General features: G+C 49.8%; 1 long non-coding RNA gene across 2 annotated transcripts; it reads left to right on the plus strand.

Annotated features, from left to right (window-relative positions):
• The first annotated feature begins 4,984 nt into the window (after positions 1–4,984).
• On the plus strand, positions 4,985–13,281 carry LOC125718515 (uncharacterized). Of its 2 annotated transcripts, XR_007384835.1 has the most exons (3): positions 4,985–5,350; positions 6,381–6,631; positions 12,850–13,281. It is a non-coding gene; the product is annotated as an uncharacterized LOC125718515 (long non-coding RNA). The 2 variants fall into 2 exon arrangements; XR_007384834.1 differs by lacking the exon at positions 4,985–5,350 and having other exon boundaries at positions 5,488–6,631.
• The last annotated feature ends 2,772 nt before the right edge of the window (positions 13,282–16,053 follow it).

Here is a 16,053-nt window from a genome sequence, read left to right on the forward strand (position 1 = left end):
CAACCTAAACAGTCCATATGTATTTACTGCATGATATCGCCTATTGGTTTGTTCATTGTATTCTATTATAATTCTTTTTCCTACCTTCTATATTTCCTTTCCAGTGATTCGTGATGCTGTAGGTTTAATAAAAAAAAAAACGTGTGTAAGTCACCCAGGTTGTTGTGTGAAAAGAATGCAAATCTGTGTGTGAGGACCGCAGGCGTGAGACCTGACAGCGGTAATGCCGTTCCCCCCCCCCCCCCCCCCATGGTCGGCGACTCGGTTCCGTTGAGCCCCTGGGGCAAGAAGAACAGCCAAACTGGGAACGTTCTCCTAAACAAGATTTACAACAGAGGCAGGTTCAGTCATAAACAGGACAGGAAAAACATGATGTGTATTTATTTCATTCATTTGTTGCGGTGATTTGGATAAGTACCCCTCACCAGAGGCACAACAGTGGGACACAGCCTAGAATTTGAACCAGAAGCATAATAGTTGTTAACTATTATGCCCCCCGGTGGTCATTTTCCTTGCTAAATTAATGCAGTATTTTTATTTTGAAAACGGAGGCAGCGCTAGTATAAGATGTCTAATTAGAGTATTAGTGGAAGGATTCATCCACGTTTCCTTGCTCCTGTGCCGCCCCCCGAGGAGGCCGTGAACGAAAGTCAAATGGGGAAAAAATGGCAGTAACTTGAAGAAGGTCCTGTGCTAACAGGATGTTTGGAAGTGATGACTTTACCACTTGGAAAAGGCTGATTTACGTGGGAAAAATCCTAAGGTTCCAGTGTGGAGTCTAGGGGGAACTGGGCCCACCGCTCACCAGCGCCGGAACAAGTGTCAAAGGCCAATCAGTCACCTGAACTCCCGACGGACAGATGTCCCATCCAATTAGTAAACGTGGTTAAAATATCCTGTTGTTTCATACCTACTGGTATTCTGATTTTAGTGTTAAAGTTTGCATTGCAGATTTCTTCTGTCTGAAGACAGATTTCCTGCTATAACCCAGATTCCCTATCTGTAACGGTCCTGCACAGTCTTGGGCTGTGACGTAATGACTTATGCTCCGCTATACAATCTCTCCTGCTGTGATAGACAAACAGAGTGAAGTGTCACACACTGACTCACTGTTACTCACTGTCACTCAGGTTGTAACCAGCAGGCGGAATAAAGTCACACACTGGGCCCCAGGCTGTGACAGACAGGCGGAATAAAAATCCACCTGATGGCCCCTCCCCCGGTGGAATCAAAAGTTTCTCAGGGTAAGGTGGTAGTAAAGTCAGTGAAAAAGCTGGGGAAATTGGTATCTTTGCCTCATCTGTCAGCATTTATGACGGGGAGGGTCGCTGTGCTTCGGCTGTGGGTTGTATCTGCAGGTAAACCACGCCACCTCTGGGGTAAAACATCTAGATCTATGATTAAATGTTTCGCATTTCACTGATTTACTGATTCCTAAATTATTTCCATCGTTCAAAATTTGTAGTGCTGCACAAGTAAGATTAGTATGTTCTTTGGGCTTTTCTTTCGGAGGTTTTGCTATAGTCTCTTTAGCAGAGGACTTGTGTGTAGAGGGTTTAACAGCGCATGAAACACAGACCATTAAATGCATTATAAAACATTTAAATCACTCCCGCTGTGGTCATGTGACACCCCTCCGTGATCATGTGACCACGTCCAATCATTGTGAAGACGTACGAGTGTGTGTGAGTGTACGACTGCTCAGTGGTCGATTTAGTGCGTGTCTGACTCCTCAGGGTCCTTCCCTCAGTCGTTTGCTGCTATAATCACTATAACCACATCGGGGGCATGAAGCAGAGGGAAGAGAGGAAGGACGAGAGAGGGGCACAGATAGAAACAGTGGCTAACAGAAGCATCCCCGAGTGAACGTGTAGCTGAAGAGAAGACCACCTTTATTCTGAAAAAGGGCAGCAAGCACATAGTAAAATTTTAAAGCTTTAGTTGATGATGCAGGATAGCATGAAGGATTCTGGGAATGGACAGTTTGAGGGAAGTGGTTACCGGGAATGGGACTGATGGTGACATTGCTCTGGGGGTCATGTTGGGAGCATTTCTCTGAGTATTTCCACAGTCTTTCCGTAAGAGTAAGAGAATCAAACAGACAAGCTGCCGCTTCCTGTGGTTTAAGTCATCGTTTCTTCGGGAGAAGCTTTATCACAATGCCCTGTGTGATCCGCATACCTCCGAGTAACAGCCACAGACATGAAGTAGTCTGGCCTGTCAGGTCTGTTTTCTCATGTAGCTAAATGTGAGTAATGGCCTCATCAGGGGAAAGGTGTTTGCTTTTCACACAGCTCTTCCAAACGTTTATTAAATCTGGGCTGGGGTGAGGAGGTGAAGGATGAGCCGGGAGGGGATGTTGGGTGAAATGAGGGTGAACGGTGGAGCAGAGATTGCTGGGGGGGGGGGGGGGGGGGGGCGGGGTGTTGAACAGAGGGCAGTTCATGGGTGTGAAGTTGTTTTGACTGGATCCCAGTGCAGCCACTGCTCACTCTGTAATTTTCACTTTCACCAGTTCCTGCCATGATGCAACGTATGTGCAGATATTTCCAAATAATAATTGTAGGGCTCACTGGCAGGAAGTCACACCGAGGGACTAAGCCCACGGTGCTTCGGACTAACGAAGGTGCCAGTTTCCCATCATTCAGATGATGTAGGACTAGAAGGACTGAAGTCATATCCTGGGTGATCTGAACCGTCCATCTCACAGAACCAAACAGTGACCCGCTTCTGACCACCTTGCTGTGAAGGTCCTGATATGGCAGCGTAGGAGGATCACTGGAGAAATGTCTTGCTTTTGAGTGATCTGTCGGGAAGGAGATCTGTTTAGAAGGTGATGTAGAAAGAGAAGAAAACTGATTCTCAACTCATGGGTCAAGTTTGGGTCGAGGCCAATTCTGAAAGGGTTGCGAGGCAGAGTTGGAAATGTAAGCTATCCTGATCCTACGCTGATCCGGTATCAGATTTCCCAGCCCCGATCCTAGAATTAACCTATATAAACTGCTTAGCCTGTTAAATAACTAGTGAACACTCAACCAATCCAAGAAGCCAAACCACAGACGCTTAATTTAAAATTCACTGGCACGTCCAATCAGGTTTGTGCGATAGGCATCGATTGGCGTAAATTCCAGAGTGCACTGCGCGTTTGATCACATGCTTGATATACGGTCGGCGACTGAGCTGGCATGGTAAAAGGTTATGCAGGAGCAGGTTCTCTTCTAGAAGATGCGAGGAAGGTCTAGAAAAACGTTCTTTTCGGGAGGGTTAGGAGTAAGGGGAAAGTTCTCTTTTGAGGGCTTATTCTGCAGGCTAGAAAGCAGTCATTGACAGGGAGCCGGGGAGGGGTTCTGTTCAAGTGGGGGTACAGAGCTGAACCAGATGGGCCCAGTGACATGGATGTGTTTCCGTGTGAAATAGCGTTCTAAAACCCAGGGGAACAGCTGCCAGGCAGCGCCCCCTCACCCCCCCCCCCCACCCCCGCTGGGCTGTAAATCTCAGCAGGAACGTGTGGCTCCCCGGACCTGCTGAAAGGCCTCTTGAGGGGTTTCTCCTGGACGACGCTCGGGGTCAGGATCTGTGTGTGGTGCTGAAGCACCGGGGCGTTGCCGCGCACCGATAAGCCGCCGGGACCGCAGCCGGCCAGGGAGGGGGGGGGGGGGGGGGGGGGGCTGAGGCAGGCCCTGAGAAAATGCCCGTGGAAAAGATGAGTTTTTTTTCGAAGGGTCCCTGCCCGTTGAGACCCGGCTGTTCCTCGTATTCCCAGGGCCGCGTAGAATCGCCTTCAAAATAAACCAGCATCATGGAAAATCTCCTCCAGCCTGAGGGAAAACTTCTCATTCTTCTGCCCCCCCCCAGCCAGTGATGTCAAGCACCTGCAGAAGAGGAGGATGCTGGGATAGTTTTCATGACCTTTAAATCAAATCACGGTTTATTTATCAAATACGCAGCAGTATGGCAAACAGCGGTAAATGGGGGCAGTGAAATGAAACCGAATTGATTGCTATTTTTTATTACTGCATAAATATATTTTACTAAATGTTTGTTCTGGCTGATGCTAACCTGCAGTTTTATTTGGGAATTAATAAAGTGTCTGGCAGCTGAGTGTGTAGCAGGGACTCCAACTAACTCTTAGGACAATTACTTTAAACAGAAATATCCCTTGCATGTAAAGGGCAGGTAGACTGTTGGATGAGCAGTACCAGTAGGGTATTGGTTCAAGTCCAAAGAGAGCTCAGAAGGAAATCTCTGAGCCGAGTACTTAAACGCTCTGCTGTCAAAACATGTTGTTCCAGTAAACCTCTGATATCATCAGTCCCACTGGTTAAAAACATCACTTACGCACCTGTAGGGAAAGGTCTTTGAGCGGGGTGTGTAGCTGCACGTGGCTGCGGTGGTGGAAGGGAGGGGTTTCTTCCAGGGATGCATGTGAGCTTTGTGCTACATACCTGCGATTGCGCGTTTAAGCATTAAATGTTTTTCTCGTGAGTTGAGAAGGAATTCACAGGGGACCTGACTTGTGTTGTGTGGTGCCTTAGTCTCTGGGAAAAAAATGATGGAATTATTACTGCGAATGACAGGAGAAAATTATTGTGGGGGGGGGGGGTTACGCCTTGTTCCCCTCCGTCCCTCCGAGGCAATTGTTTCGGATCGTTTGGGGTGTTACTGCCACCCCATCAATCTCTGCCCTTTCAGAGGGTGTAGACAGCCCCTGGGACACGCCCCCCATGGGGGGGGGGGCAAATTCCCATGCCCTCCCCGCCTCCTGGAGCCCCCGGGGCCCATACAGCCAGCACTCGGGACATCTGGTTCGGCCATTAGAGATTCGTCAGAACCTGCGGACTCCAGCGCCGTGGCAACAGCTGCCAGCCCGAAGCCCCACTGGCCGTGTGTGTGTGTGTGTGTGTGTGTGTGTGTGTGTGAACTCTTATCTTTCATCTATCACCCCCGCACTCGCCCCCCCCCCTTCCACAGACAACATCAGCAGCGTTAGGTGCAAGGAGCAGGACGGCATGGCTGCATGCTTTCGCCTGACACGCCCACCTCCGCAGAAGCTCCTTCTAATGATCCATGTTGTTTTGGTTTTCTACTGGAATTGGCTCTACAGCTATAGCTGCCTGCTTAAGCTTGAGGTAATTCTTGAAATCTAGGCTGATTCCATTAGCGCCCTCTACAGGTGGCTCCCTGTTCAGCGGACATACATGTGAAAGGCAGGTAACCTGCGAAATGTGTCCGATGGTCTTCTGCCCTGTCAGCCACGAATTCGGCCGCATGTCAGACTGGTACAGCTCAAGGTGGGGTTCATCTCTCCTGGAACACACCCTAATACTCGCTCGTGCAATAACTGTGTAAGGTGAGTAATCTGCTTACACATGCATGTGTACATGAAGGGAGTTCCCAACCGGCAGTTCAAAGACTACATGTTTTTTTGCAAGTGCAGGGCCCAGATCTAAATGAGTTGGTTTTTTTGTGTGTATATATATATATATATATATATATATCGTTTTTTGGGTGACTCAGTGGGTTCGGTCAATGCTTGTTAGCGCAAGGTCATTTGTTCAAATCCCAGGGTCAGCAGAGTGGTTTTTCTGTTGGGCCCCTGAGCGTGGCCCTTAACCCCCAGTTGTTGTAGGGACCCCGCTTTCCTCAGTTGTACGTTGCTTTGGATAAAAGTGCCTGTTAAATAAATAGCTGTTAAAAGCATTAATGTGGAGCAGAACCCAGCCTGCGATGGTTTTTGTTTGCATGATCGTCTGGGTTGGCCGTGATTTCAGCGTGCGTGGTGCGCGGCGGGCAGGTTGGGTCACGACGCCCTGACAGGTGGAGTTACCTGTCTGATGGGTTCCCGGCGCCTGCCTGCTCCAGGGGGAGGGTATTAGGGCCGTGTTGGGGTCCAGCTCCCAGGGCCCTGGTGGTTATATCATGACGCCTCAGTTGCGCTTGGCCGGCAAGTTGGTGCGTGCGGTGGTTCGTGTGTGAATGTGTCACGCTGGGTTGGGGGTGGAGGGGGGGAGTTACTGGGACAGGTTACACCATACCCCCCCCAGGGCGTGGGACTCGTGTGCTGCTACTGGGATGCTGGTTCCCACAGCTTCACGCCCAGGTGAGTGTACCTGCACACTCGGATACACCTGCTGCTGCCTGTCCCAGCTGGACCTATGATCCCCCAACCCTCCCCCCACCGAGAGGAACACCAACTTGGAGGAGTTTCAGTCACATATTAGAAAGGAAAGTATAATGCGATTGCCAGACAAGTATAATTATGACAAACAGGATCATGACACCCATAATTACCGGGGGGGACTGTCACTGCAGAAGCCCCCCCCCGCCCAGACGTGTATGTGTACAGATTTGGGTGTTATGTTCATCTTTTCACCCTACAGAGGAAAATCCAGTAAGAGGGCTCGTTTAAACCTGTGGCCCCATTTTTTGCCGGATGGGTGTCCTGGACTGCCAGGGTGGCGGTGACCCCCCATGCACGTCGCCGCAGTCCTGGAGTGCTGACAGACACGACGTGCATGCCGCATGCCGCATGCTGCATGCCGCATGTCGCATCGTCCGTCATGACGGTGCCACCGCCTCTTAATCCAGACCTGCTGATTCCGGATCAGATTACATCACCATCTGTTTCTAGGTATCATCTTCCTCTTCCTCTTCGCATGCATGGGGCTTGGGAGGGTGGCGGAGAAACACACACACACAAACACACACACACACACAAGTGTAACAGTCATACCACAGCATCATGTGGAAACCAGTGAGCTGTGACCTCAGTGGGGGGCACGGTGGGGCTCAGACCTGGGGTGGGTGGTCTGACCTCGGCTGGCTCCAGAAGACCTAATGTGAGGAGCTTTATGTGTGAGTGGGAGAGGTGTGTCCCCTGGGGGGGGGAGGGGGGTCATATGGAGAGTGTATGAAGGTGGGAGGGGTAGTGTGCCAACTGTAGGGGGGTATGAGGTGTCGGGGGGCAAAGGAGAAGGGTGGAGTGCACTAATTGAGACTCTTCTGGTCACAGAGGGAGGGGGGATTCCCGGCTCCCGTGCTGTGGTGGGACTGGGGGTGTTGGAAATTGTGTGTGTGTGTGTGTGGGGGCGGGGGGGGGCAGGGGGGGCAGGGGGGGGCAAGTGGGCGGGTTATCTCAGGCATGTGAGAAAGCCAGGGATCTGTGGTGTGTGTGGGGGGAATCACCTCCATCCTCTTTCCATGCTATTTTTATCAGGCCCCATCCAGAGCCCACCTGCCCCCGCAGTCCCCTTTTGGAAAAATGTGGGGTGAAGAGCTGGGAGCCGTAGGGTGGGGGGGGAGTGGCGCCTCGGGACCCTTCCTCCCCGCCCTCTGCGCCCGGGTGGGAATCCGCTGCTACGATTGTGAAACTCTCAGATGCTGGTCCTTTGCTTCACATCCGGGCTGCTCACAGATGCACGACCCCCCAAGTGTGTAGTCGGAGGTAGTGGAGGTTACAGTAATGCCTCTTTTATTAAAAACGAGGGGGGGCCTGACTCGCCTTGGTCTCTGGGGGGCTGTTTGTCTTGCTTGGCCATGAAATCCCTCCCCATTCTCCTCACCTCCTCCTGGGCCAGTTCAGGCCTTTTCAAAAAGGTTCTGTTGTCCAGAACCACGTCTTTCTGCTTCCTTGCCGGAGAAGAGACACAAACATGCGCACATAAGATAACCTCTTTAACGTCAAAGACGCTGACAGTAAGATTGCGCCGTGATTAATACGATTAAAATGAGCCCTTCCACTAATTCACAAATGTTCTGTCAGTGCTGGAGGGTTTTCCTGTGAAACCGCTTTGGCCTTTAGCAGGCGTGAAAAATGATGAGTCACACAGGGAAGAATGACTTCATTCTTTTTTAGTCAGATGTTCTGTTTGTCTCGGCCTGGGAGCCTCAGCGGTGGTCGCCATTGGCCACTTTTTATCCGTTCGCTTTCATTTTTTCCTCCCTACCTGTTTTGCGCGGTGTCATGGTCACCGGTCGGGCAGCCCGGCCCGCTGCTCCTCTGGTCGGACTCTGTCGCTGTACTCGGCCTGTAAGCTGTTGAATGTGGATCTCCGTTTGGTGGTCTTTGCTGCATGGCCACACGCGCTTCTCAGCACTAAGAGTCGATCCGCTTTTCCCCGACCGTGCAGATCCACGCCTTTTTTCCACACCGAACACCAATCAGCGTCATGTACAGGATTAGTCTTCCCAGTTTGGCGGCTACTAAGTTTTCATTTAATTTGAGCTTCAAAAAAAAAAAAAATTAAAGAAATGAATTAATTCTCTGTGTTATATTCCTTTAAGCTGAAATATAAGCCGTATAATGTTTTTTTCTTAGGAAGCTAATTAGGTATTCGTTTAAGTTATAATTATGTTGTCTTTGTAATTAATATAATGTAATTAATTAAGCTTTATTGTTATGCCGCATAATCCTCTTTGAGAAGGTGTATTGCCTGGGCCGTCTGGTTGTATTTAACCCTTCGGTTCTCAGCTTTTCCTGTGGGCCTTGGTTGTTAAGTGTCTCATAGTTAAAAGTAAGTGTTTGCAAGTTAAGTGTTTAGGACAGACTGGGTTGGAGTGAACTTGTCCTGAGTTTGAAACATCTGGTTCTGCTCTGGCGTCTGTCCGCTTGCAGATCTGAGCTCTGCTTTGAATCGGCCATTTACCTGTTTTTTCTCTTTTCGGTGTGAATGTGTCGCCTGAATGGAGCGATATGTTGAATCTTGCGTTTGCGCTTGGCTCAGATTACCCAACATTTTCTGAAAACTGGTTTGGTAATATGTTTGTTGTCCCCTTTCAGGGTGTGTGTATCTTTTACCGTAACATAATTCTCCATTATGTGCTTTGTGGAAACGTACTCCCTTAGATTGTGTCGGTATAGCTTAATTTTTTTAGGCTTAATTTATCTATTATCGGGTGTTTCGTTTTTCTGCCGAACCAGCAGTTTCTTCGGAAGGGGTTTTCTGAGCGTAAGGTTGTAGAAGGATGCAGACCAGTTAGGGATCCCACGGGATTTTGCTGGTGGGACTGGTATTGGATTCATATGGCTGGAGGAGAGCACTGGGAGCAGCCCTGGAATTCCAGTCCTGTTCAGCCGGCCTCTAATTTGGGAGCAGTTGTCTGGTGTCTGGAAGTGCTCAGCCTTCAAAAGGAGACACGCCAGGAGGAGGAGGAGGTGAGGAGGGGTTGGCGGTTTCGCGACCTGTGGTTATTGTGTCCGCACATGCCCCCCCCCCCCCTTTTTTTTGGACGCACGTGCTCCAGTACACGACACCTGTGGCAACTTCTAAAGGCTGGAGATTACAGATCAGCCAGCAGGCCCATAAACGCAGGTGACTCCTGGAATCTTCTGGAATTTGTTCCTCCTCCAAGCTTGACCCACCTACCTGGATCATCCTGAGCCAGGTCGAGATCTCATTCCCTTGGGAATACCCAATGGAAGGAAGAACTTTTTCCTCTTCCATAATAATTCCAGGGGGGGAGGGTCTGTGGCTTAGTGGGTTAGCCCGCGATCAGAAGGTCACAGAGTCACCGAGTGTTTTACATCTCTGAGCAAAGGCCCTTAAGTCCCCTGAAAAATTTTCTAGGGGGTGTTGGACGAACATCTGACTTTGTACCTCAAGCTTCCCTTTCAAATGTGTGTCTCTTACAAAAGGAGAAGCCAGGCGGGACTTGTGAGAACTGACCTCTTCTCAGACAAATAAGGCTTCTTTTTATTTCCTGACATCTAAGGAACGAGCCACATATGAGTGAATGAACGATGCATTTATGTGGCACTTTTCAAGACACCCAGAGCACTGGGGAGCCACTTCAACCACCACCACTGTGTTGCCCTCAACTGGATGATGTGACGGCAGCCATTCCGCACCAGTAGCTCGACACACAGTAGCTAAGCTGGTGATGAGGCAGGAGAGAATTCACCAGTCAGATATAGAGGATGATTAGGAGGCCAGATCTGATAGGGCAACAGTGGCATTTTAGCCAGGTCATCAGGGCAGCAGCCCTACTCTTACAAAGGATGCCCAGAGATCTTTTTTTGACCTCAGAGAGTCAGGACCTCGGCCTTTTACGTCTCATCCGAAGGTCAGAGGCTGTTTTAATAGTTTTTTTTAAATCGAAAACGAATGTTAAAGATCATATTTGGATTTTTTTACTTTGTCACAGCCTCTATTTATGACCTTTTAACCTTTTTATTTGGTCAGTATGGTTTGCTGTCCATTTATGTCCAAATATAGCCCTGGTTGCTGGCATAGAGATAAAAGGCAACGTAGCTATAACTACAATGAGAGCTCATGGGTGGAAATGGACAGCAAACAATTTTTAACTCTTTCCTATGTTGTAAGTTAAATAACTTTGGATAAAAGCGTCAGTTAAATGGAAATGATGAAAAGAATGAAAAGATATTGGGGGAAGAATTGGTAAAACTGTTACTCGGCTTGGGGTTGAAAAGTCATCAGGGCAGGACTGAATGTTCTCGCTACGTGATACTGGGCTGGGTTGATGTTAGCAGGTGTCTGGTGGATTTTTCTTGAGATCCATAGTCACATTTGTACTTGTCACACAAGATGTTTTTTAAAGCCCTACTTACTGCATGTTTGACGGAAGCAGATCGGATTAAGGGAGAAACCGGGCCCCTCTTGGGAACTTGAACCATCCCCCCTTACAAGCCCACCTCCCAGGGGGACCCGCCCCACCGCCGACAGGGCGCGTCAGCTACGTACCTGCAGGCCCCCGCCACGTGTGTGATCCGATCACGTTTCTGCGCTGCTCGTTGCGACACCACAGAGTCTTGCTTGGGTTTGTAGTGTGTTTTTTGAATTAGGAACTTCAGCCAAGAGAACGGGCTGGGGGGGGGGAATGTTCGGAATCATTTGGGTATCCCAGTGATTCACTCAGGATTCTAGAATTTTGATGTTTATTGCACAACATATTGAGCCCACCCCCCCACCTCCAATGGCTCCCCGCACATGAAAACTTGTCTGTGCGTTTACCCAACACTGTTATGAGCTCTCATTAGTCAAAAAACACTGTCTGCTCCAGGCACAGGAGTGGTTGATTTACACACCCCCCCCTACACCCCCCTTTGTCTCCCACGGAGGCTGTTCCACGCGGGCGGCTTGACTCCAAAATCTCGGTGCAAGGTTCTCCATTGGCTGGCCCGCAAAGTTCACTCTCTCTTACTCAATTTCATTTTACTCCCCGGAGCCGGTGTTACGCCTCACATACATGTTTGATGGGGTCTGGCTCGGCCCGACGCTCAAGGCCGGTGTCGGTTTATCCCCTTCGTGCTCCCTCACGCTCCCAGAGTGTTCCTGGCTCCCCCGTCTCCCTCCCCATGGAAAGCTGAGCAGAAGTTGGAGCGGCCTGGTTTCACACAACAAACGGCTGGCAGCAGCGCTAGGAAGTACGTCAGGCAAATGGGAGAGGGGGGGCCGCACGTCAAAAGTACAACGTTGGTTATTTTTCAGATCCTTGCGCAGTGCATGGGGGCCTCACACCTTGGCACCCGGCCTTATGGCGGACAGACATGGCAGGTTCAGATCGAAACCGGAGCCAGGACCCTGGAATTCCACTCCTCACTGTTAGCTCCTCTGTCCGAGGCTTAAAGACCCCCCCCCCCCCCATCAAGAACCTTTTGTTTTTCCTCAGCAATACTGGCCCAGGCTGCCCAGCGATGCTTTCATTTCAAACACAGCTGCTGGTATCCAGCCCTCCTCAGGGGGGGGGTGGGGGTTGGCTTTGATACTCTCTGGATATTGGAAATGTGTTTCACGTGCCTCTGGTGTCTCGTTGCGGTTCAAATATTGCCGATATTGATTTATAATTGCGCAGAAAAATGGATCCGGAGGGGGTGGGAATGTCGCGATGGTGTCTGCGTGCGTGTGGAATGTGTCGATGATGTGAGAGCGGGCAAGGAATGGCGCTAAGGGTGGGTCTCCAGCATGTGTATCTGGAATGCATGGCGATGGGGGGAGCGAGTGGATGAGGATGAGGAGGAGAGAGACGAAGCTTGGGAGGCTGGGGGTGGATGAAGATGCGGAGGGGGGTGCATGGTAGGGAAGATGTTAGCAAAGTTAGCAAGTAATCTATCTTAGCCTTAAGTACGCTAATGCTAGTTGAATTGGACCCCAGCTCTGCACTGAATGGGATCCTAGCCTGACGTTCATGACGTTAACTATAAGCTTAGCAAAGGCTAACTTTTATCTTGAACACTTCTGCACTGAGGGCGGCATGGTGGTGCAGTGGTTAGCACTGTTGCCTCACACCTCTGGGACCCGGGTTTGAGTCTGGGTCACATGCGTGTGGAGTTTGCATGTTCTCCCCATGTTGTTGTGGGGTTTCCTCCGGGTACTCCGGTTTCCCCCCCACAGTCCAAAGACATGCTGAGGCTGATTGGAGTTGCTAAATTGCCCATAGGTGTGTCTGTGTGAGTGAATGGTGTGTGAGTGTGCCCTGCGATGGGCTGGCCCCCCATCCTGGGTTGTTCCCTACCTCGTGCCCATTGCTTCCGGGATAGGCTCCGGACCCCCCGCGACCCAGTAGGATAAGCGGTTTGGAAAATGGATGGATGGATGGACGGACTTCTGCACTGATGTGAACAGTACCGCAAACCTTGCCTTTACAGCCTTATAATTCTGCAGGGGCTAGGAGTGGAATTGCCCCTTGCAGGCCATAGAGCTGGGACTGGTAGCAGATGTCTGGGGGGGGGGGTGCTTAGGCTGGGGCAGAGGCCTGGTGGGAAAGCGGGGCAGTGAGGCCACGTCGCTTGGTGGAATCGATGTGGGGGAGATAAGAGTGTGGAAGTGGCCTTGGGGGTGCCGTGGGGGCCTGTTGTGCTGTGAGAATATCCTGTCCTTGTTGTGATTTCAGCGCAGCATGCAGAGCAGAGGTTACGGGGAGGAGGAGAATGCCCCCCCCCCTCCCCCCATGGCAGCAGGAAGCGCACAGGTTCCCCAACCACTGGGGTGTCACCGGCAAACATTTTCCCATCAGAACACGTCCCAACGCCCCCGCCCACCTGACAACCCCGTCGCTCGGTGTGAGAATCCGGCGCTGTCAGTACCCACGGTGTGATGGGGGCGAAGGACGGCAGATGTCAGGATAACGGGAACCTGTCTGTACCTGACCGACGCTAATGCTCACGCTCAGCCTGCGACTGCTCCCGTGTGCCGCGGGAGGTGGCAGGAGTCCCCGTGTGCGCTAACCTCTCACCGCTCTCAGATTGCACCCAGATTCACCGCAGCATTGGGCCAAAAAAATCTCAAATTCACAGCAAAATAATAATAAAAAAAACAATCTCAACATTACTTGCAATTGTCTTTATTTTATGTCATCTGAATTTTCCACTGAGATCAGTAAAATTTATCTGAATCCTTATGCGATGTAACTATTTTATTTTGTTTTACTGTTGTTTTTTGTTTGTTTGGGTTTTGCTTGTTTCTTCTTTGCTTTTTAAAATGTTTTCTGTCTATTTCATATTTGTTTTGAAGTACAATCCTGGAAACAGGTGGAAAAAGCACTTAAGTTACAGATGTACAGTTTGTTGACGTGAGACACAACTTGAAACTGTTGCTCCCAATTGGTCTGTGTGTAGAGTGTCCCATGGAGAAATGACAGGCAGACGGACAGAGCGGGTGTAATTAAAAACGAAGTCTGATTGGATAAATTATGACATTCTCATTATTATACATGCATTCAGATAGCCAATCAGAGACAAGGACACAGACGGAGGACAGATGCATGTGCGAAGCTGGGACAACTTCACAACAAACCACAACAAAAGTCTGCTGAGAGTGACCGCGAAACGGGCTCGACCTTTTTTGGGGACTACAGAGACATTCCGAAGAAACGCGGCGGGATGACGGATGTTTCTGATGCGGTGATGCTCAGTTGTAAATTGTCAGAGTTTCTGAGAAAAGGAAGGGAATGAAAAGGGGGGAATGGCTTGTGAGCTTGTGGCCCGTGAAGGGAGGAGCTCCCCCCAGCTTTAGAAGACGGTTTCAGCATGAGTTTTTACAGACGCTTCGTCTCTATCTCTCTCTGTAATGCTCGCTAGACCGGCCACATGCCCATTTAAAGCAAGAGAGAACATATTAATCTCCCACTGATTATTCCCTTTAATTGATATTTATTTAGCAGATGCAAAGTGATATACATCTGAGAAAGCAGAGTTGGAAGGTCCCTGGAGCTGTTGGGGATTAAGGGACTCGCTCATGGGGCCCAATGGGTGGCATCACTCCATCAGCCATGGGATTTGAACCAGCGACCTTCTGATCACGTGCACAGAGTCCTAACCTGGCAGGGCCACCCACCACGCATTATCACTCCGAGATGAGCAAGGAAGTCTTCGCCTCTCCCTGTCTGTGTTCCACTGTAAAATGTCAAATCACCTTCTAAGCTACACTGGGGAAATACAAGTCCGGCAGCCTGGGGCGGGGGGCGGGGGGTGTGAGTGTGCGATGTGCAAATGAGTATCGAAGCAGCCGTGCCTGTACACGAACGCGAAAGGGTTCCTCGGGTGGAATTCACACTCCTCTCCTGAGAGATCACGGTTCTCCTTGTGTGAAGCCGAGGGCTCCATGCTCCCTACACTCCTCGTCCACAGCCCCACCTTTTGCCTAAACATCTGCCGGTGTCTTCAACCTGAGGCACGGAGGGGTGTATAATTCTAGCAGCCTCTCTGCCTTCTGCTCTTTAATTAGATCCGAAATATGAGCATTTTTCTGTAGCCTGTTCCTCATTCCTAATATAGCACGGGTCTGTTTTGTTTTCATAATCGGCGAAGCAGAGTTTTCGGTGTCTTTCCTGGTCTGTGGGTAGCGGCACATAGTTCTACACAATTCACAGTGAGCATTTCGGCCGTCTTTTTGCATGCCTGCTTTCCTGTTTTGATCCACAGAGGAATCTGGGGAAATTTCAAAATCAAAAAACGATTGTGGAGGGGGGCCCCCTTTTTAAAAATGTGCACACAAAAAGTGTGGGGTAGTGTGCGGCTCAGACGGTGAGCTGAAGGTCGCTGGTTCATATCTCACAGTCGGCAGAGTGATGTCACCACTGGGCCCTTGAGCGAGACTCTAAACCCCCCAGTAGCTCCGGGGTCTGGCTGACCCCGCTCTCACAAAAATGTAAACTGCTTTGGATAAAAGAATCCACTAAATGAATAAAACATTATGTGCTGAGAATGTGCACAAGAGGGTCACCCTAATTTGAATGTTATTTCATTGACTTCAGATCACCCTTTAACACCATCTTGCTAGACAGGCTCGGGGCAAATCCAGTGCTCCAGGCCTCAGCATCTGCTCGTAGGGAGTTTTACTTGCGCAAAAATGTTCTGGGGGCAGAAAGAATAATGATTGGTTCCGAGAGATAACCAATCAGATTGTGTAGGAGGTGAGTCCAACCAATGAAATGTTTTGGTCCCACCTCCTCTAGTTTCCCTCAAAACATTTTTGTATAAGTAATCTCCATGAACTCAGCATCGTTTGCACTTGGTTCCTTGTGTTGAAGATGGGGAATAAAACTGGGGGAACATCAGTCAAGCAGCAGAGACTCAGGACCTCAGGAGGTAGAGAAAGAGTCAGAAACAGAATCTTGAGGCTCCTCATCTGCTACTCCAGCAAAGCATGTCATAACACCTAAACCATGGTTGTTCTCACCCTGGGAGTATGATGCATGGTGGCTTATCAGAGTCAGAGGTCATTTTCAGCCGACCTCAGGTGATGAATGTCCCTCTTGGACGCAATTCCCCTTTAAATGGTCTGTTATTTATTTATACTTTACTGCCCAGTTCCATTCCTGCTTACTGGTGACGGACGATAGACCCAGACCAAACTCTCCGTTGTAGAGCCCCGAGCCATTTGCTAATTAAGGAATAAATGACCCCGCCCCCCCCACCCACCCAGTTTGCCCTTAACGAGTCACAGGCCAGGAAACCTGAGAAAAAAACCTGCAGAACGGTGGGATTTTTCCAAATTTAAAGTGATTTAAAAAGAGCATGAGAGAAGAATCCCATCTTCATTTTCCGTGCTTCAGTCTCGGAGGCCAGTGAGCTCATGACAGATAGGTTTTTGCTTT

Source organism: Brienomyrus brachyistius, chromosome 22, assembly GCF_023856365.1.
Source record: "Brienomyrus brachyistius isolate T26 chromosome 22, BBRACH_0.4, whole genome shotgun sequence".
Lineage (NCBI taxonomy): Eukaryota > Metazoa > Chordata > Actinopteri > Osteoglossiformes > Mormyridae > Brienomyrus > Brienomyrus brachyistius.